General features: G+C 41.1%; 1 protein-coding gene across 3 annotated transcripts in view; it reads right to left on the bottom strand.

The window, feature by feature from the left end:
* The window catches only part of kcnip3a (Kv channel interacting protein 3a, calsenilin), a 153453-nt gene that overhangs the window by 119817 nt on the left and 11557 nt on the right, over positions 1 to 22079 (bottom strand).

The following is a 22079-nucleotide window of genomic DNA, read 5'->3' as shown; positions in this document are numbered from 1 at the left end:
GCAGAAAAACTTAAAAAACCCAACTTCAGGGATGATCTTAAAACCTGTACACCATTATAGGCTATATTACAAAAAAGGATTTCAGATTATTATTTTCTAAAATCTCAATAGAAGCTTCAAATGTAAATATGATGTGGCAAAAACTAAAATCGGCACAATTTTATATGAATGATAAGTAATGGTTATAGTTATAAGCTGGTAGTTTAAATGTTAAAGTATAAAGCTTACATCATTTTAGACTTGCATCATTTTTAACTTTAGATAGTTTGTAAATAAACTGTATTAAATGTTGTGGAAACAAAGTTTCAAATATTAAAAGAACAAACAATGGTATTTTATTCATTCATTCATTTTCTTTTCGGCTTAGTCCCTTTATAAATCTGGGGTCACCACAGCAGAATGAACCATCAACTTATCCAACATGTTTTTTTACGCAGCGGTTGCCCTTCCAGCTGCAGCCCATCTCTGGGAACATCCATACACACTCATTCACACTCATACACTACGGACAATTTAGCCTACCCAATTCACCTGTACTGCATGTCTTTGGACTTGTGGGAACGCTAAATGAAGCTAAGCAAGGCTGCGTCCAGTCAGTAACTCGATAGGACCACATTTCCTGTTCAGGTTTTTTGCTCTTGAGTCTGAGTCAGTATCCCACCAGCTGTTTTTCAGAATCAGCTGCAATGACTTCTGGAACTTCTCAAGCGAGTTTTGTGCTCAAGTCTGCATCTACGAATCCTCAATATTACTCTTAATCAATTCTTAACATCAATCTCAAGATCTCCATTCTTGCGGTCTTTAGGACTGAACTTGATGATGAACTTGGCAATTGAAGATGATGTTACACGAGAACACACAGACTCAAGATCGCTGAAGAATGCATATTGAGAAACAGACATTCTTGCGCTTTCCGCTTTAAGCTATTTCCGTGTTCTACTTTGGCACTTAATAGAATCTCTGAAACAAAGTGATGTCATGACGCACAAGTTGGTGTTTCTGTGTGAAATCAAGAAAGAGGTCTAACTCTGTGACACTGCATAACTATAGATGTGATAACAAAAATAACGAGAATAGTTAACGCGTTAAAAAAATTAACGCACTTAACGCAGTACCTGTTGTGGAAATATGGATAAGATCAAGAAAGCGCTTTTAGAATGAAAGTTTCAGTATAAAACAATTAACGTCACATCACCGGGCTAGCCAGCGTTTCCTCCAGAGTTTCATGTATTTTCAGGTGTTTCATTTTTAATATTCTAGTTCTAGTTTTTAATATTATAGTTCAGCAGTTCATTTTCATTCTGCAACATATTGTTCATGCCCCATGACAATTATTTTAGGGATACTGACGGCGAAATCGGTGATGTTTAGGCATTTGTTCTTGTTGCTAGTTGCACACACAGTCACAGACAGACACACACAATGCGCGCAGGACAGCACAGCCTGAGCAACTCCCTTCAGATTCAACACGCATGATCACATTCATCAAATCTGCTTAAACTAAGTGTTCTTAAGTATGGATTTTATTCACAAGGATTCTGACACAACATGAAGCAGACGCTTTACAAAAGTTTAAGGGGGAAACACGACAAAATGTGCCGTCTTTGACAGCTCACAACATCATTTGAGTTCATTTGAGATCATTTGATCTGAGTACATTTACATGGACACCAACACTCTGCTTTAATATGATTCGAATAATTTTCTTATTATGAGTCTACCGTGCAAACAGCGGTATTTGATTACCTTAAAGGACCACAGAGTCACGAAATGCGGAGGTTTTTCTTTTTTGTTCGCCATGCGGTATCAAATTCCATTAAAAAAAAAGACAGAGGATTAAAAATGAAACATAAGAAATTAGATGAAACTCTGGAGGAAAAGCTGTATAGCCTGGTGATGCGACATAAATTGTTTTATACTGAAACTTTCCTTCTCAAAGTGCTTCCTTGGTCTTATCCATATTTCTTTGCATGTTGAACACATGTCAGCAACAACAGAAAAAAAAAACTGCAACTGCATAAAATTTTTCTAGCGCGTTAAATATTTCAAAATAATCGCATGCGTTAATGTACTAATTTTGACAGCACTAATATATATATATATATATTTGCCTGAGAAAACTAAGACAGACCCCAATGAGGGTTCTATATATTTTTTAATGTAGTTTATGTGCTTTCTTATCTGATGAAAAGTTTAACCTACATTGTTGCGCACATACATTTTTTATACACATTTTCAAAAAGCGCATTTTCATTGTGCAGTCTTCCAAAATGCACATAAAAAAGTGGATGGAAACATAACTAATGTTGCTATTGTGTTTAGTTAGATCTTTTCTCCAACAATGTATCATTAAATGATCATTAAAGTTATGTCACTGTACTGAAAATCCAACCCCGGGCAGAAAAATGGATCTATCACTGCTCTGATTGGCATCCTGCTCCTGACTTGTTGCAGCTTTCAGCGACGGGCCCTTGAGCTCCAGAATGAGTCCCAGAGAGGAGTTTATTTTTAGCTGTGACCACCCCGTGCACATTCTCCCCCGAGACAGAGAGACGAAAGAAAGACCCCGCAATCAGCTCACACACCTGCTGCTCTCCATCCCTGCCGTCAGTCTCTATACTGTAAATGATGCACTGCACTCATCTTCCTTCCGCAGAGACAAACTCGCACGCACAAAATAATGCTGAAAGCAATTCATAATCTCTCCATCTTCCGCTTTAATTCCTCTCTCCTTTGTTCCTCCTGATACCTGCTCCAACTCCATCTGCCTTTCCCGCTCAATATCTTTTCCTGTCAATCTCTCCCTTCCCATGTTTGCTGGCTGTCCTCCCACGCCTGATGTCAGATACCATATCTCTCCATCTTCTCCTCCTCGCTCTTCTTCCCTAGTTTCCTTCAGTGTTGCTTTTCCTAAAAACAACCTCCATGTCTCCTTTCCTGTACATCACTGCCTCAGTTCCTCTTTTTGGAGTGTTCTCTGTGTACCCGAGGTCTGTTACCACATGAGAGCAACACAGTGTTTCTCTAAATATCAAAAGCAGAATGTGAGTGTTGACTTGTTGGATTTTGTCTTTTATATAATCCCTCTGATCCACAACAAGCATGCTGCTCCGTCAGTCATTACGGCTCAGCAACGCCCAAACGGCAATGGAAACATAATACAGAATAAAAACCACTTCACCTACCTAGGAATTAAAAGGGCCACTGTTAGGCATTATGAAAGGTCATACTTTGGTTTTGAGGGATCTCCAACAACAACAAAACACTTTCATTGTCTTATTTATTTTTGTCTAATTTTTCAATCGACTCCCATATAATTTGTTCAGCAATTCATTTTTTCTAAAGCCCTCAATTGTGCTACACTAATCTGCAATGATTGGTCCAATGACCCAGAATGTTGTGATTGGTCAACTGCTTTTTGCAAAAACACCCATCACATCTTATGAACATTAAAGAGCCACTATAATGGGTTTTTGAAAATGACCATCACAGTGTGTAACACAGCACTAAGTGAATGAAAACAATCAGCTGAGGTTTAAATCTGAAAGTGCGCCATGTTTAAAACTATTGATTCTTCGACGAAATAGTCAACTCTGAGTCGAATAAATGAATCGTGCTGGGTTCAGATCCTTTGCCGGAACGCATCAACGTCTACAGGATACTTCACCAAATATGTAGTACTGGATCCGGTAAATACTGAACGTGCCTTTCCTTCAGACACTAGTGGAGCACAGGGTGATCACAGGACTGATCATGACACAAAAATGGCGATCACTGAGAGATGGAGATTCGGCTGTGGGGAATAAAGGGTTAAAGTTTATTTTCGCAACAATACCACAGCATAGCCAACCTAGTGCTTTGTTCTTTCCTGTCATTTTTCTGATAATTGTTACAATAACCAACCCTGCAGCGCAAGATTTGCTGACCGCAACAGAGATTATTATGTTTGGGACTTTGTCTGACTTTGAAAGGGACTTTGTAAGTAACTGCTAAGCCTGGTACAAAGTTCTGTGTCAAGTGATCGGCCTGACCTATGGTGCATGTCAGGGTTTTGCCCTTTGTAATTTTAGCTTTTCTTGTAATGTCCTTTTTTGTCCACTAGATTTAGTCGTCATTTAGTTGTTTTCCTTTGGTATCCGTAATCATTGTCATTGATTTCACATGTGCCTTGTTTAGTTTCTTGTATTTAAGTAATCTCAGTTTTATCTGTGCTTTTCTCAGTTAATGTGGATTCAAGCCTGTCAACCACTGTGAGTTATGCTTTTGTAAAGCCGGTTAGTTATAATGCTAAGCTCTTCAATGACTTCTATCTTTGGAGTTTTTTTTTTTTTTTCCAACTGTTCTGGAGATTTTTTTGCCTATTTTGAGTTTTGTATTTTTGGATATTGGAGGACTCTGTTTTTTGCCTCACTTTTATCTCTTATTGAAGATTTTTTGTTAATAATAATTTTCCCTTAAGAAGCAAGTTGCTTTTCGTCGTTTGGGTTCAGCGATGAGACATTAAAAATAGACATTCCTAGCAACAGTAGGGACGTGATTTACCTCTCCCGCCAGAGACCCTGGTTCTATCCCCAATCCTGACAGCATGCAACGCGCGTGGCTGTGCATTCATACTTCTGCGTGCTGTTTCTGTTGCTCTGCAATAACACTTCCAAAACGCTAGCTGGCAATAGGTGTTTATGTTCTTCTGTGTTGAGTTTCTTCGCTGGTGTTTTGTTTTTTCTGAACGCTTCTTTAATGTACAAGTGGTTTAAACACGCTCATTTCGAGGCAGGACATGCAACATCTTTAACCATAAGGTAAACACAAAGCAACTGTCTCCTTCCAGAGCTCCTTGTAAACAGTCGACACTTGTAAACAGTCACTCCAATGGACTCGCGCGGCTGTCAGTCCCAGCCACAGTCATCAGTGCTTCCAAGCCGACCAATCACAATGCTTGCGCTACGATTCGTTGCGATGTGTAGTTAAATTTTTTAAAAGGTGCACGTCAGCTACGGCCACGGCGAGGGCTATGTGTCCACGCGCAGGCAGCGCCATAGCATACATGTGCACTTGACGCAGAAGTATAAATCAGCCTTTACAGTTCATGTGGACAAGTTTCTTCTTCCTTGAGATTATAACATGTAAGGGTAATTAAAACTGTTGCCTCATTTTGTGTAGTTTGCAAAATATGTATACATACATACATATATACATATATACATATATATATATATATATATATATATATATGTATATGTATTGTAACGAGCAATTATATGCCACGTCGCCCTGGTCGCAAATTTCACCCAGCTGGACCTTCATCAAGCCAGGATCGGACACAGCTGGAGCTCATCAAGCGGAGAGACATATAAGCCCAACCTACGCCAGGAGAAGATGAGCTTCATTCCTTCTATGACTCCCTGTGCTAATGCTTGTCTCTCTGTCTCTCCTTAGCGGACTCCAGCTAGTGACGATCCTGCACCCGACTACTCACCGTCCTTCACCTACTTCCCGGAGCACCAGAGCACCTCACCCTAAAGAAGAGCACCTCTTACAGCACATTCACTTTTGTAAATAAAGCACCCTCCGGGGACTTGTCTGTAAACTCATCCTGTTGTGCCGCTGTTTTCCCTCTGCCTCGCTACAACTGGTGGAGAATGCGCGCTTTTTCAGAGGGAAAAAATTCAGCACTTACCAGTAAGAAGAAGTAACCACTGAATTTTCTCTGTTTTTCTTCTGTTTACAGACAGGCATCCGCTCTCTCTCTCACTCACGCTCTCTTACTCGGCTGTCATCCCCTCCTGAGTCATGTCGATCGAAGAGGTAGTACGCCATCTAGCGGAAATCTCAAGAAGACAACAAGTGATAACTGAACAACTCACCGCCAGACAAGACCGTATGGAACAACAGCTCCGCCAAGCGGCCGGTTCCAGCCAGTTCTCTGAGGTGAGCGCTCATAGATTTATCACAAAACTCAGCGACCTGGACGATATTGATGCTTACCTGCACACCTTTGAGGTAATAGCAGAAAGAGAGAGATGGCCGAAGGAAAGTTGGGCGAGGATGTTAGCGCCATTCCTGACTGGAGAAGCTCAAAGAGCTTACTTCGCATTAGAGACACCGAAAAATGACGACTATAAAGCATTGAAAAAGGAGATACTCGCCAGAATGGGACTCTCCAATATAAGCGCAGCACAACAATTTTCTCAGTGGTCATATGATGACAAACAGCCGGTTCGGACCCAAGCAGCCAACTTATCCAGATTGGGAAGATTATGGTTACTGGGAGGAGATCCAACCGCAGTCCAGGTCGCTGAGAAAGTAGTCATTGAAAAGATGATGAGGGCGCTACCCAGACGGCTCCGCACACTTACCAGCATGAGGAACCCCGACTCGCTGGCCGCTTTGGTGGAGGCGGTGGAGCTGGCGGAAGCTCACGTGGCCCGGGAGACTGGGGAGAGAGCGGCTCTGCCACCCCGGAGGGTAAATGCGCCATGGCGACCGGTGGAGGGCACAGCACGACCAGGCAGCAGACCGGCGGTCCCCAGCCCAGTCGACGAGCCGATGCCCACAGAGCCAACAACACTCTCGGCCCCGGCCTGGACGGCAGGGTGCGTGGTACATCGCAACATCCCTCCCGAAGCTCCCACCCGTAAAGTATGCATAGACGGGAAAATACAGACGGCCACATTGGATACAGGAAGTGCAATAACACTGGTCCACCCAAACACATTAAAATACCATCAAGAAGGGAAAGGTCGAATCCCGATTACATGCATACACGGTGATACCCGCCACGTACCCGCCCAAAGAGTCACCATAGCGACGAAGTCGGGAAGCTGGCGCATCGAAGTAGGAGTGGTCCCAGATCTTCCAATACCCCTCCTTCTGGGCAGAGACTGGCCGGGGTTCGATGATCTCCTCACCCACCATCAGGCTCGATCGGCTCGGGCAAAGAAGAACAGCAAGGGACGGGCTCAACGGGACCGCCAAACAGCGCTGATGGCCACCGAGAGCGACAGAGGGGGTGAGTCATCATCGGCTAACCTGTACTATGATCTTTTTCAACAGATTACCGCAGGTGGCGATTTCGGGAGAGCACAACGTGAAGACGAAACGTTGAAGCACTGCTGGCCACAAGTCCGGATCATAGACGGTAACGAACGGTTTCCCAGCCCTCACCCCCTCCCACATTTTATTGTTCAAAATGGTCTGCTGTACTGTGTCGCAGAGAGGCGGGGGGAAACGAAGACGCTATTGGTCGTCCCAAGGACCAAAAGGGAGACTGTTCTGGAACTGGCACATACTCACCCGATGGCAGGACATCTAGGAGCAGCCAACACGATCAAGAGGATCAGAGATCGTTTCCATTGGCCCGGGTTGGATGGAGAAGTTAAGAGGTATTGTCAGGCATGCGACATCTGCCAAAGAACGTCTCCCCAACGACCACCCCCCAGCCCTCTGATACCATTACCCATCATTGAGGTGCCCTTCAACCGCATTGGCATGGACTTGATAGGGCCTTTGCCGAAGTCGGCCCGGGGACATGAACACATCCTTGTCATCCTCGACTACGCCACCAGATATCCAGAAGCGATACCTCTGAGAAAAGCCACGTCATCGGCAATCGCTAAAGAGCTGTTTTTATTGTGCAGCCGAGTAGGAATACCAGCAGAGATACTGACCGACCAGGGCACCCCATTCATGTCCCGGTTGATGGCAGACCTCTGCCGCCTCCTAAAGGTAAAGCAAATAAAAACCTCTGTTTATCATCCGCAGACTGATGGCTTGGTGGAGCGCTTTAACAAGACGCTGAAGCAGATGCTCCGCAGGGTGGTGGCAGAGGATGGGCGCGACTGGGACCTCATGATCCCGTACGTGCTTTTCGGGATCAGAGAAGTTCCCCAAGGATCTACAGGTTTTACACCTTTTGAATTGCTGTTCGGCCGTCAACCACGAGGGCTATTGGACGTGGCTCGTCAAGCTTGGGAGCAAGAGCCAGCCCCACAACGGTCAGTGATTGAGCACGTACGGGACATGAGAGGACGTATAGAGAAAGTCATGCCCATTGTCAAGCAACATCTGACCGAAGCCCAGCGCGCCCAACAGCGATTATATAACCGGCCCGCCCAACCCAGAGAGTTCCAACCAGGGGACAAAGTAATGATCCTGATACCTACCACCACCTCGAAGTTCTTGGCCTCTTGGAAGGGGCCATATACAGTGGTAGAAAGGGTAGGGCCGGTAAACTATCGAGTCCGTCAGCCGGGACGAAGAAGAGAAGAACAACTTTACCACATCAATTTGATGAAGAAATGGGTTGCAGCTCCAGGTCATCTAGTTGCCTTCTCAGAAGAAACTTCTCCCGTTGTCCATATAGGTGAGCAACTCTCACCGAATCAGAAGGCGGAGCTGCAAGCCTTGGTCGGTCAGTTCAGGGATGTGTTCTCAGAAAAACCGGGCCGAACCACCATCATCCAGCACGACATCATCACCCCACCTGGCACCATCGTCCGGCAGAGGCCTTATCGAGTACCAGAAGCTCGCCGGCTGGCTATCAACGATGAGATCCAAAAGATGAGGAAATTGGGAATCATCGAACCATCTCGTAGCCCGTGGTCCAGCCCCATAGTGATGGTCCCCAAACCCGACGGCACCCTCCGCTTCTGCAATGACTTCAGGAAGCTGAACAAAATTTCCAAATTCGACGGGTACCCCATGCCTCGGGTGGACGAGCTGCTGGATCGGCTGGGTGGAGCCCGATTCATATCCACGATCGACCTCACCAAAGGCTACTGGCAACTACCACTAAGTGAAAGCGCCAAGGAGAAAACCGCCTTCTCCACTCCCGGTGGGCACTGGCAATACCGGGTTCTTCCCTTCGGGCTCCACGGGGCTCCAGCAACATTCCAGCGTATGATGGACATCCTGCTGAGACCCCACCAGCCGTATGCAGCAGCATACCTCGACGATCTAATCGTCCACTCCGAGTCATGGGAAGAACATCTATCCCGGTTGCGGAGGGTGCTCCTTGATCTTCGTAGGGCTGGGCTCACAGCTAATCCCAAGAAATGCCACCTGGGTCTAGCAGAAGCAAAATACCTCGGTTTCCACATCGGTAGAGGTCTCATACAGCCACAACAGAACAAGATCAGAGCACTACAAGAAACTCCACAACCCACCACAAAGACCCAGGTACGTGCATTTCTGGGGTTAGCGGGCTACTATAGATGTTTCATTCCCAATTTCTCATCCATAGCCAGCCCGTTGACAGACCTGACCAGAAAGGGGCAGCCAGAGAAGATACAATGGAACAGGGAAGCAGATGGCGCGTTCCAAGCCCTGAAGACGGCACTAACATCTTCTCCGGTACTGCACGCACCTGACTTCGGCTGCCCCTTCATCCTACAAACAGACGCTTCCGACTCGGGCCTGGGCGCGGTCCTCTCCCAGGTCCACGGCGATGAAGAACACCCCATCATGTACGTGAGTCGGAAGCTTACCCCTGCAGAGACCCGGTACGCCACGGTAGAGAAAGAGGCCCTGGCGATCAAGTGGGCAATCCTGGAGCTCAGGTATTACTTACTTGGCAGAAGATTCACCCTGGTGACCGACCACGCTCCACTACAATGGATGTCAACAGCGAAAAATAACAACGCTCGAGTCACCAGATGGTTCCTGTCGCTCCAGGATTACAACTTCACTGTTCAACATCGAGCCGGGGCCTCCCACGGAAACGCCGACGGGCTCTCAAGGCTATGGTCAGGATGGGCAGGTCTGTCAAAACATTCTACCCCCCCTCTAAATACTCTACCTTTCCTCCGCAGAACACCCAGGACCAGGACGACGCTAAGGGGGGGGGAATGTAACGAGCAATTATATGCCACGTCGCCCTGGTCGCAAATTTCACCCAGCTGGACCTTCATCAAGCCAGGATCGGACACAGCTGGAGCTCATCAAGCGGAGAGACATATAAGCCCAACCTACGCCAGGAGAAGATGAGCTTCATTCCTTCTATGACTCCCTGTGCTAATGCTTGTCTCTCTGTCTCTCCTTAGCGGACTCCAGCTAGTGACGATCCTGCACCCGACTACTCACCGTCCTTCACCTACTTCCCGGAGCACCAGAGCACCTCACCCTAAAGAAGAGCACCTCTTACAGCACATTCACTTTTGTAAATAAAGCACCCTCCGGGGACTTGTCTGTAAACTCATCCTGTTGTGCCGCTGTTTTCCCTCTGCCTCGCTACAGTATATATATATATATATATATATATATATATATATATATGTATATGTATATATATATATATATATATATATATATATATATATATATATATATATATATATATATATATATATTTAATTGTGTGTTGTACCTTGTAATCACTTATCTATTACACTTCATTGCTTGTACTGTATCTCTAAAGTTAAATCTGTATGGGGCCATTCACATACAGTATTGTGTCCAAAACCATGTTGAAAATGTGGCGTGTGCTTCTTTCTTTACTGATTAAAGAAATCGATTAAATGCATGCAACTGCCATTATTAATTTTACCTGCTTTGCTTGCTTTACGTGGAGTTTACTCTGGAGGGTGGTATTAGTGATGTGTGATACCACTGGTTTCCTATACGATCCGATACCAAGTAAAAAAAAGGCGAGTATCGGCGATACTGATCCGATACCAATACTTTGCCCAAAAATTACTGTTTGGGAAATCAAAGTAACAGGTAGTGTACTAAAAAGTCACTTTATACTGAATACGAGACATATTACAGGTTATTCTTGTTTATTGATTAAGAATTATTACATAAAAAGAGCAAACTTACATATTTCTTGAGAGCATCTGAGCATGTATGTCTTAAAATGCCTGCCTGAACATCTTAACATAAAACAATAAACATTCACACCTTTTAGTTTAGTGACATGTTAATCCAGTCCCCTTGAAGATTTTTAACCTTTATCTTTTGATTGTCACAAAAACCCAAGAAAAATACAGCCACATCGCCACATTTTCTTCCTCTGTACCTGGATAGTGCCAGTCTGCTGCACCTAAGGACTCAGCAAGCGATGTCTGTCTCTCACAGCAGCATCTGTGCCTCTCCTTTCCTCCTCTTCTTACCACCTAGTCATGATGCTTTCATATTCTGTCTTTTGATTTTTATGTAGGTGTTTGATTAGGTTTGTGATTTTACCACAGTACGTCACTGTTTTGTTACACTTGACACAAACAGCATCGTTTCAGTTTATGGATGTGAAGTAGCTCCATACAAAACGTTGCTTGCATTCACCCATATACAATGACAGCATGACTGAACAACATGTGCCAGCAGACTGACTAAGTGGCTAGCTAGCGTGCTTTGCAGTTGTACAGTACCATATTACGCACATGACTCGGCAGGCGGAAGAACAAATCAATCCGACTAAGTTGGCATTATTCAGATAAACTTGGGTAATTGTGGATACTTTCCACTGTATAACTACATATTTGCTACAAGTTACCGAAATATCGATATTTTGATAAGATAATCGATTCTAGTATACACAAGGCTGGTATCGGAGATATCAATATTTTAGTAACGATCTACCATTACCTAGTGGTATAAACCGATAGGATGCTACCAGGTGCTACAGGGTTCTATGATGTCATGTGCAAAGAAGTATGAGTTATAAGACCACTAACCCGGTGAAAATGAGAATTGATGCTTGTAAGTAACAAAGAATTGAGACAATGAAGATTTTGGCAACAACGTTTATTGCATCTGAGTAAACAATTTAAATGCACCTGTCAAAAACTCTTTGCCTCCTTTATAGAAGCTAAAGGGCTGTTACAGCATGTTTCTGAACTCGCGTTCCTCTGCCATTTGCTTTTGCTATGGCCACAATCAGCTGTTCCTTACATGCGCAGCATGGTCAGTTTTCATAATAGTTCAACTTTTGCCACTGTGTGGATTAATACTGAATGTGTGTCATTGTTATTACTTGGGTTTATTGTTAGGAGTAGAGTATTATGCTAGTGTTTAACTGCATTGCATTATTGCATTTCTGCATTGATCTCACACATACACTCTGCACTCTGAGTATGTCATAAGCGTGGTGGGCATTTCTTTATCAGCGCAGATTAGCTTCACAAAAAAGGAGGGGTTTAGGAACAAACGAATCGCTGAACAAATCATATATCAAATCAAACAAATCAAATCATCTTACTATTACGTTTCGTTCACACAAGACGCCGATGAAGCGTCAAGCGCAAGTGATTTACATGTTAAGTCAATGCAAAGACGCAAACAGACATCCTACGGCACGATGTGCATGAATGAGTCAGTGCAAATGAGGTGATTTGTGCGAATGAAGTGGAGGGAGTGAAGCATTGCTGAAAGCTTCCATCATCCAGGTACAGCTTCTGGAGGAGTTGATGAACTCACAGTGCTGGGTGCGCCTCTGAATGGATCTAGTGGACTCTGATATGGCTCCAAACGAGTATATATATGCTGTTTTCAGCCTTCCTAAAGCACATACACACAGCTATTCTCCCAATAAAATCCATGTTAGCCATTTAACAATGAAGTTAGAGTCACCGGGCAGACAGAAGCCCTGCCCACGAATCTGTGTCTATTGTGAAGTGAAATTGGCTCAGCTGGCGTTTCTGTGTGGAGTTTGCATCTTCTCCCTGCATTCGCTTGGGTTTCCTCCAGGTGCTCCAATTTCCCCCACAGTCTGGTGAATTGGGTAGGCTAAATTGTCCGTAATGTATTAGTGTGTAGTGTATGAGTGTGTGTGAATGGGTGTGTGGATGTTTCCCAGAGATGTGTTGCGGCTGTAAGGGCATCCGCTGCGTAAAAACTTGCTGGATAAGTTGGCGGTTCATTCCGCTGTGGCAACCCCGGATTAATAAAGGGACTAAGCTGACAAGAAAATGAATGATTGATTAAAGTCAGTGAAGTTAAAATGTTCACGCCTCTATTTACTTGTGAATATCATGTGCTGCATCTGGTGTGAACAGAGCATTAAAATGATTTTTGAAGGAGCTTTAACTTTTTTTTGTATGCGTTCCCATTTATACCTGACATTTTAATCCTGTTTAAGCCATTTTTCACCACTTGGGTGGGGGCTGGGTATATGGGCCTTTTCTTACTTTTCGAATCTAGTATTGCAAATTAAATTCACACAATTTACTAATTAAAGAGACATTAGCAAAAAACAGGCCGAGCAGCAGTTTGGTTTTGGCTATGATATCCATAATAATAATACGCTGAATGCATTGGGTTTAAAGCTGACAAAATGCTGACAAAAGTTTTTGTTTTTGTTTTCTTCTTCTTCTAGGCTTACTGTAATTTAGCAGTTAACATAATTGGTTACCACTTAAAAAAATAACATGGATATTGGTAGATGTTTAGATTTAGATGTTAGTATAGGATCTGCAGATTACTGTACGTCTAATTTAAGCATAGATATCAGATTATGCCTGCTGTTGTCTGTTTCGTTAAGTTTTTAAAAAAAATTAAAAAAAAATTTATATAACAACAACTTATTTTGTGACCTTCTGGAAATTACCACCAAAAAAGCAAAATAAAAAAGGCAAAAATCACCAAAAGGATCATAAATTCCTGGTATGATTGAATGAGCCTGTGTTGCATGTTTTTCCACAGTCCAGTAGATAAAAGAAAAAGAGCTTCCAGACATCAGTAGTACATTGTACTCTTAAAATCGGTTTCCCAGAATTCCCTGAAATCAATCAGCGGGGAAAATGACAGTAGTGCAGCATTTGTCAATCCAAATGGCTTTACCAACCTGTAAAATCCCCTTACGAAACATTCACTCAGAGCAAGTCTATTTCACTCTCTCCCTGTCCTCCAGGATTAGACCAAATTAATCGACACAGAAAGCCTCTAAATCCTAGTGGTGGACTTCAAATCTCAGAAGATCTGCTCCTAACCGATCGCTGAGTGATTGGATTGAGGGATGGCCGCTGCTGTTTGCCTTGCCCTAAATGAGAGCCTGATTGAAAAGTTGGACGAAAAACAGAAAACAGACTCTGCTGCTCCCAAGGTGAACATTCGGAGGGGACAAAGACTAGAACACAGGATTGATTTCAAAGCTTCCTCTCCTCTTTCAGGAAATTCAAACACTCGGATGCCTCAGCGAACTCCTGCCTCTGGAGAAATGCCTCATCCGTGACTCCTCACAAAGGGAGTGGTGACCTTTTCCGAGAGATCCGTCTGTTCTTGTAAGAATGGACTGGTGTATCTACAGAAGGTTTTCAGTTTAGTCCTTGCGACAGACAAAAATGCATATTTTGCATGTCTGTCTTATGTAGCACACCTGATTCAGATAACTAGCTTGTTAGAACAAAGGTTCCCGAACTTTCCAGCCCCCAACCCCAAAAATAACAATACCAGTGACTCGCAAACCCCAGTGAAAGGTGGTTATAAATATACAAATAAACATTGCGCTCATTGGCACACACACATACCTATAGGCCTATATAAACACAAGCATGTTGACAACACAAATCGATGCAACAGTCTAACAACCATATGATTTTTCATACGAACTTAACTTGGATTTGCTCTTCAGTGTTTGAACTTCCAGCAATGAAATTTAAATCACACTGAACTGAACTAAACTGAACTTAACCTCTGAAAACTGGACTGACATGGTTTCAGTTTACTAGAACTTCTATGTTAAGCTGCTTTGACTTTGGGCTTTAAGCTTAGGGCTGCACCTGAAACCGCATACTTTCTTACTATGTAGTACACTAAAATCAGTATACGAGCCGAGTAGTATGTCCGAATTCATAGAATTAGAAAATCCGTATGTGGGATGTACCTTCTGAAGTGCGCATCTCATGCACGCTATCCTATGATGCCCCGTGAGAGAATTCATAAATGGGAGTGAAGTGAAGCAACTGATGCAGGTAGGTCACATGACCCTAACAAAATGGTGAATGTAGTACGTTCAAATTGTATATACTTTTGTAACAGCCGAGTAGTATGTTTAAATTCAAATGCAGTATCTACTAGTGGTAGGCGGTTTCAGACAAAGTCTAGAACTTCTTTGTTAAGCTCCTTTGACTTTTGATTTATTGTTAATGTATGTAAGTGTCAAATAGGAGTCGGAAAGTTTAACATGGTACTGTGTTTAACATTGATCTGCTGCAACTGATGGTATTACTGTGTATTAATCTAACATAACATTACCCCTGGGGTCACACTCAAATAGAAAAAATAATAAAATAGATTTTTATTTGCATGTTAAGTTTTTTATTTAACTATTTTAAGTTCTATTTTGCCCACTTTAAAAAATATATTTTGTTAAGGATAAAATGTCATAATTCTAATAGCTTTTTTGGGGCGTCACGGTGACGCAATGGGTAGCATGATCGCTACCCAGCATTGGGTTGCAGCTGGAAGGGCATGCGCTGCTTAAAACATATCCCAGATTACTTGCTTATTCCATTGTGGCAACCCCTGATTAATAAAGGGACCAAGCCGAAAAGAAAATGAATGAATAATAGCTTTTTTGTCTTTCTCCTCATTGCCTTTGACCCCCTGGCCCCCAACCCCCACATTGTGAACCACTACATTAAAAGAGAGCTTTATTCCTGAACTGTGTTGCAGTGTCTATTGCAATGTCCTGACCTATAATTTAAATTCTCTTAAAAATAAAAGTTGCACGGTCAAAATTAACCTAGAACTGCAGAAAGGGTAAAAGCACATTTTCTGCTTGAGTACTATCTCTACCAAACTGTATGGACATGGTAATTGGCTGTGCCTTTACCTGTTGTCATGTAAGAGGTTGTAGCTACATTCAGATGTAAGCAGTGCTAAAACTGAAGGGGAATTTTCAGGTGTACAAAAAACCAACATAATCTCACGGCAATTCGTAACTTTTTGATTTAGTGGCTAATTTGTATGAATTTGTACGATCTAATTCATATAAATTAGTAAGATTTGCTCATCACCCAATGACGGTTGGATTTAGGGGTGGGGTTAGGTGCCACACATCCTTTTTAAAAATCGTACAATTTGTACAAATTAGCCACTAAATCGACAAAATACTTACGTTTTCTCATGAGATCAGGCTGGAATAACAGTACATTCCCATGGGGCTGTCTAAAGATTGGAGCTGATGGTATTGTAGCAGTGCCACTCAAGGAAATTAGACCAAAACCCAATCTGTATATATAAAGATTGGTCATAAAGTACCAGGTGTGTCTGCCCACTACATGAATAAGTCTTTCCCCAATTTTAAATTGATCCGCCGGCGCAATAAGGTGCAAGACATGTTTGGTGCGATTTGTTGCTATTTTCAGACCAGTGCAACCCTAATTTTCATTTTTTGTGCCACATTATTTAAATGGCGAACCAGTTTGCGCCATGGGTTGTTATGGGTGTGCCAATCTATAAAAGAGGGGTGTTAAGGTGCATTTTTGGCGCTTTGCTATTTTGAGGAACTAAAATAGACTACAACGTTGACTAACTAAAAGCCAGTCTAAAGTTAATTATGCACCTATCCAGGTCCAGAACTTGTACACATTGCTTAGTATACACATGATGTAATACACAATACACAAATATCTTTACATGTGAAACAAAAAAACTAAGAATTAAAATGGTACAAAATTAATATTTTTTACATAAAAAACACTACCTCCATGCCTTATTCATGTTGAGATGCTTTTTTCCTTTTTATCTTGACTATTAAAACTTTTATAACAATATTATTAGCAGTATTATTTATTATATGCATGTTTATTCTTCATTCATTTGCTGGAAATTAGAACTGAATTTAGAAATAGTTTTAAAACAAATTTTTGTGCTTAAACTAAATTAATATGTAGGCTAATAAATGTCTTTAGTGCAGTGCCTACAACACCGTTTCCTTATCCATGAAAGCAAAGGAGTGAAGTAAAGAGTAAAAGTAAAGTAAAAAGAAAGTAAAGAGGCCAAATGGAGGAGGCTCGTTCTTTATCATCGCGCTGCAGATGGTCTGTTTAACTGTTTTCTCACTAGTAAAGCATTCAGTTTTTCCATTTACAAAGTCTGACATGTAAATAGTAAATGTGCCATGGTGTGATGTAACTGACTCTTAAAGGGGATGGGAGATTTGACTCTGATCGGTTTAATGCCCGTTATGCTTAAAACACAGCCATAACTCATTAAGAGAATAACCACAACCCTGTTAGACCCTGCGCTAGGGCATAATTTTTAAACTATATTTTTTAGACTTTGCATCTAGATTGTAAAATAGAGCCCTATGAATGCAACTGGCTGCTGTCTGAGCTGGAGTGTTGGCATATAGCAATCTGATCTGGTGCTTGAAAAGTTGAGAAATTCACAACTTCTGCGGTGAGATGGATCCATAATTCAGTTCGGCAAAGATTGACGTCACCCATTCAACATGAAAGAGTAGCATTGTCGCTGATACTCCGTGTGAATCTGGCATTAGGTGTGTGAGGTAGGTGACACAGGCAAGTTAGGATGGCGGCAGCCAAAAAAAAAAAAAAAAAAGAAGGTGGACATAAGGAGGTAGGTGGAGAGCTATAGATCCCCCCATTGTCAAGAGCAAATCTACGTCCTTGGTGTGAAGTGTGCAAAATAAACCTTTGTGGAGAAAGACAGTTTTAATTCACATATGCTATTTGATGGAACATACATGCCCCCTTTGATCTGGAGTCATGGCGGAATATCCTGTGGAGTCCACTTCCAAGGGCATGTATGGTTTAATTAGATAGAACAAACAATTGAATTGATAGAAGAAACGTACACAATGTGCAGAGCAATGAGGCGCAAAATCTGGATTGAAAGGCATTGGTCTACAGTAACCCTTTCTAGTCAGCAAAAGGGAGGTGTTATGTAGCGTGAAGGTGTGGAGATGCTATTTGTGGCGATGGAGTGAGGAAAGGGAAAGCGCAGGTTTCTCTGTGCTTTATGGAGCTGGTGCATCTGTGAGTGGGTGGACGGAGGCTCCATATGCATGTCTGGGTGGCAGGTCTGCTAGGGGAGCACATCTATTTATTACTGTGTGTGTGTGAGAGTGTGAATTTTGAATGAGAGTGTGTGTCGCTGCAGGGAGCAGTGGGGGGCAGTGAAAGCAATTGTTTTGGGCAGCGTACCTTGTTTGTATGCATAAAAGGCTCCTAGCGATTCCATCCATTTTAGCTTATTTTTGTGTCTTTATTCACACTGTATTGGTAATGTATGGGTTGTGGGTGAACATTAAGTATTTTCATTAATCGTATCGGTCATTATGAGGGTTGTGTACAGATCACCTATACCTTGCCATCAAAAAGTATATCAAAATTAATTTGTAGTAAAATAAGTAATGTTACCTGTGAATACAATAATTTTTTTATGAAAATGACCTTGTTCAATCAAGTTGATTGTAATGAATTTTATATTTGTAAAGTCTAAAGTGCATGATTTGAGAAATAATCAAGTTATGACTTTTTTTAGAAATACAGTTAATTGTTCTATTTTGTTTTATACTCACCGGCCACTTTATTAGGTACACCTGTCCAACTGCTTGTTGATGCAAATTTCTAATCAGCCAATCACAACTCGAATGCATTTAGGCATGTAGGCATGGTCAAGGTAATATGCTGCAGTTCAAACTGAGCATCAGAATATGGGAGAAAGGTGATTTAAATGACTCTGAACATGGCATGGTTGTTGGTGCCAGATGGGCTGGTCTGAGTATTTCAGAAACTGCTGATATACTGGGATTTTCACGCACAACCATCTCTAGAGTGTACAGAAAATGGTCATAAAAAGAGAAAATATCCAGTGAGTGGCAGTTCTGTGGGTTCAAATGCCTTGTTGATGTAAGAGGTCAGAGGAAAATGGTCAGACTGGTTTGAGTTGATAGGAAGGCAACAGTATTATACTACAAATGCTATCATGTCAATATGAAGGCAAAAGGTGGTCCAACCTGGTATAGTAAGGTGTACCTAAAATGTGGCCGGTGAGTGTATATTCTTGTTGAAATATATAACCACTTATTTTGTTATTACATTGTCCAACTGAGTCTGGTTCTCTCAAGGTCCTATCAGGTGAAGTTTTTTTTCCCTTTCCGCTGTCGCCACTGGCTCGCATGGTTCAGGATTGGTAGAGCTACGCATCGATGAATTTGCTCTTCAGTGTTTGAACTCTCAGTAATGATTTTAAATCACACTGAACTGAGCTAAACTGAACTGAACTGAACTTAAACACTTAAAACTGAACTACACTGTTCCAGTTACTGTGACCATTTATGTGAAGCTGCTTTGACACAATCTACATTGTAAAAGCGCTATACAAATAAAGCTGAATTGAATTAAATTATTTACATGTCATTTTTTTGCATATTTTGATACATGAAAATCTTTAAAAAATCTACACTTTTTGTTTTAATGTGTTTCTTTTTAGTTTTAATTTATAAAATACAGGGATAGATAGATAAATGGATGGATGGATGGATGGATGGATGGATGGATGGATGGACGGACGGTGGGAGGGATAGGTAGATGGATGAATAGATAGATAGATAGATAGATAGGTAGATAGATAGATAGATAGATAGATAGATAGATAGATAGATAGATAGATAGATAGATAGATAGATAGATAGATAGATAGATAGATAGATAGATAGATAGATAGATAGATAGATAGATAGATGCAAAATGCGCATCACCTTGAACTTGATGGACATTTCATGTAAAGCAAACCATGGCTCTCTGAGGAACGCTGTTTATTGAATTGTGCACAAGAAAAGCAAACTGTTTCAATAATGCTTTTGGCTTGTGTCTCTGCTCAGCTGTAGGCACAGGTCTGTTGATAATGGGTCTACAGGGACAGGTTATAGTCAATGGAGAACACGCACCATTTCTCATCTGTTGCTAACAGCCGGCAGGTCGGTCCTCCTACGTTAAAAGACTACAGACGACGGAGATTTAAGATGACACACTCGCTTTGATTGATCCAAGTACAGTAGCGTATTTATCATAATTAGTGACACACAGCTGATGAAGCTTTACCCATAGATCTCCAGGCCTTTTGCCATGTCTGTCAGACCATCTGGGGTAAGGAATGAGCATTTGATGACGTTGTAGTAATGCTAATTTGATCAATTATTCAGCAACTACTGTTTATTTTCATTATGCGAGTTCTAGGTGTGAAATATGCACATTATTAATGTAAAAAAAGCACACTCAGGACTATTTGCTGAGGCTGTGGATTAATAATAATCTTGTAAATATTGTTCTATGCTCAGACCGATCGTTTAAAAAGACCTCAATGTATCTTCAGAAGCCATGAGTGTTAATTTTTTTTTGCCTTCATGCATTTTTTGTTTTTATTTTATTTTCTTTTATAGACCCTCAAGAAGGCAGTAGCCATTCATTTGCATTTTAGAAGTAAGAACCTCATTTTTAGGTAAAATCTTTAATTTTCGACTGAAGAAAAAAAAAAATCACCAAGTAAAAAAAATAATAAATACTGTACAATCAGTAGCAGTCAATAGCAAGATTTCTTTAAAAGTTTGATTAAAGCAAGGTTCCATTCCATAAAAATTCTAATAATTCTGTAATTTTTTTAATTAATGTTGTTTCCAGTAATACGTAGACTTTATATGATAATGGAAAATAATTTTCAAGATTTAAGATAAGTATTTCTTGTCGCCAGAATAAGTAAAGTTTCAGCTCAGAACACCAATCAGATTATTTATTATACCTTTCAGAATATTAGAATTTTCAGTTTCAAATACAATGTAGCGGTTTTTGTTGCCTGTGCCTTTAATGCTAGTTCTCCCTGCCTATCGTTCCCACTTTCCTGTCAGAGTGTGCCTCAATCTCCACCTCAGCTGTGTCAGATAAACAGCACAGTGACCGACATGAAGTAAAAAACATTTGTGAGAAATACTACAGTAAGAACTACGGGTGTCAAAATGAATGTTTCTTCAGTGCACCGCGAACAATTCAGTATCGGTTCAGTAATAATCATAATCGGTTATTATTTACTGACGTCATTTATCTCATATGCGCTCTGTCGCGAAGGAGACGAGCGCGGGTATTTACAACACTCCAGGCGTCAACTACTTAAAAATGCAAAAAAAAAATTCTGGACAGTCTTTCACTGACACTTGATTATTCATGGTAAAACACTACCGGGATTCTTGTTCTTTTCAGGATATCCTGTTGTTGTTGTTGTTTTTTTTTTTCAATACTCCCGGTTATAAGAGAAAGGCGTATTTCATTTTTAAAAAAAAAATTCCATATACACCGCAGTAAATTCTCTCAAGGTATACCTTATTTTATTGTTTTTGAAAAGGAACTTCAACAGTACATTAGAACTATTGCTTCCTCTAAAAATCTTAAAGCTATTAGAACTGTTGACTTCCTTTTTGAATTTTCTTAACACATGATTTTGTTTTATTTATTGTTTGCCTTTTTAGTAATTTTTTCTCTTGTATGTGCTTATTTGATGCTTTACTTCTCTGTAAAACTCATGTACACTCTACTTAACAAATTTGTATGATGTTGCCAAATTTGTGACAAATTTGTTATTGCTACCCTGACATTATTAAAACCTAACTAAATAAAAAAATCATGATTTTGTGATTCATTTAAATAAATGGAGCATTGGAGTAAATTTAATTAAACACCTATAAGTGAAAATGTTTATAACACTGTTAAAATGCAAAATGAGACATTTATAGCTAATCACATGCGGATGAACTATCTCACAAAAACAAATTCAGATTTTTCAGATAAAATGCTTTAACATTCAATGTTAAATAATTTATTTGTCCATAAATATATTAATAATCCATATATATTCATAATGTAGTAGAGTGATTCTGTAAGACCATCTGTGGTAGGAAACAAGCATTTGATAATATTGTAGTAATTCAACTTTTTAATTATTAAGCATCTACAATGCGGTAGATATCACTTCCATATGCAAGTTCTGGGTGTAAAATAAGCACATTAAATCATCATTAATGTCAATTAAAGATGCATCTTTACTCTGTGTTTTACACAGAGCACTTAATTCATGCAGCCTGCAGCATATACTGTACAAGCCGATACTACATTTAGTATTCTGTCCAC

This window comes from Danio rerio, chromosome 8, assembly GCF_052040795.2.
Source record: "Danio rerio strain M-AB ecotype USA chromosome 8, GRCz13ab, whole genome shotgun sequence".
In the NCBI taxonomy this organism is placed as follows: domain Eukaryota; kingdom Metazoa; phylum Chordata; class Actinopteri; order Cypriniformes; family Danionidae; genus Danio; species Danio rerio.
The sequence above is the reverse complement of the archived record's forward strand: the minus strand, read 5'-3'. Positions and strand labels throughout refer to the sequence as shown.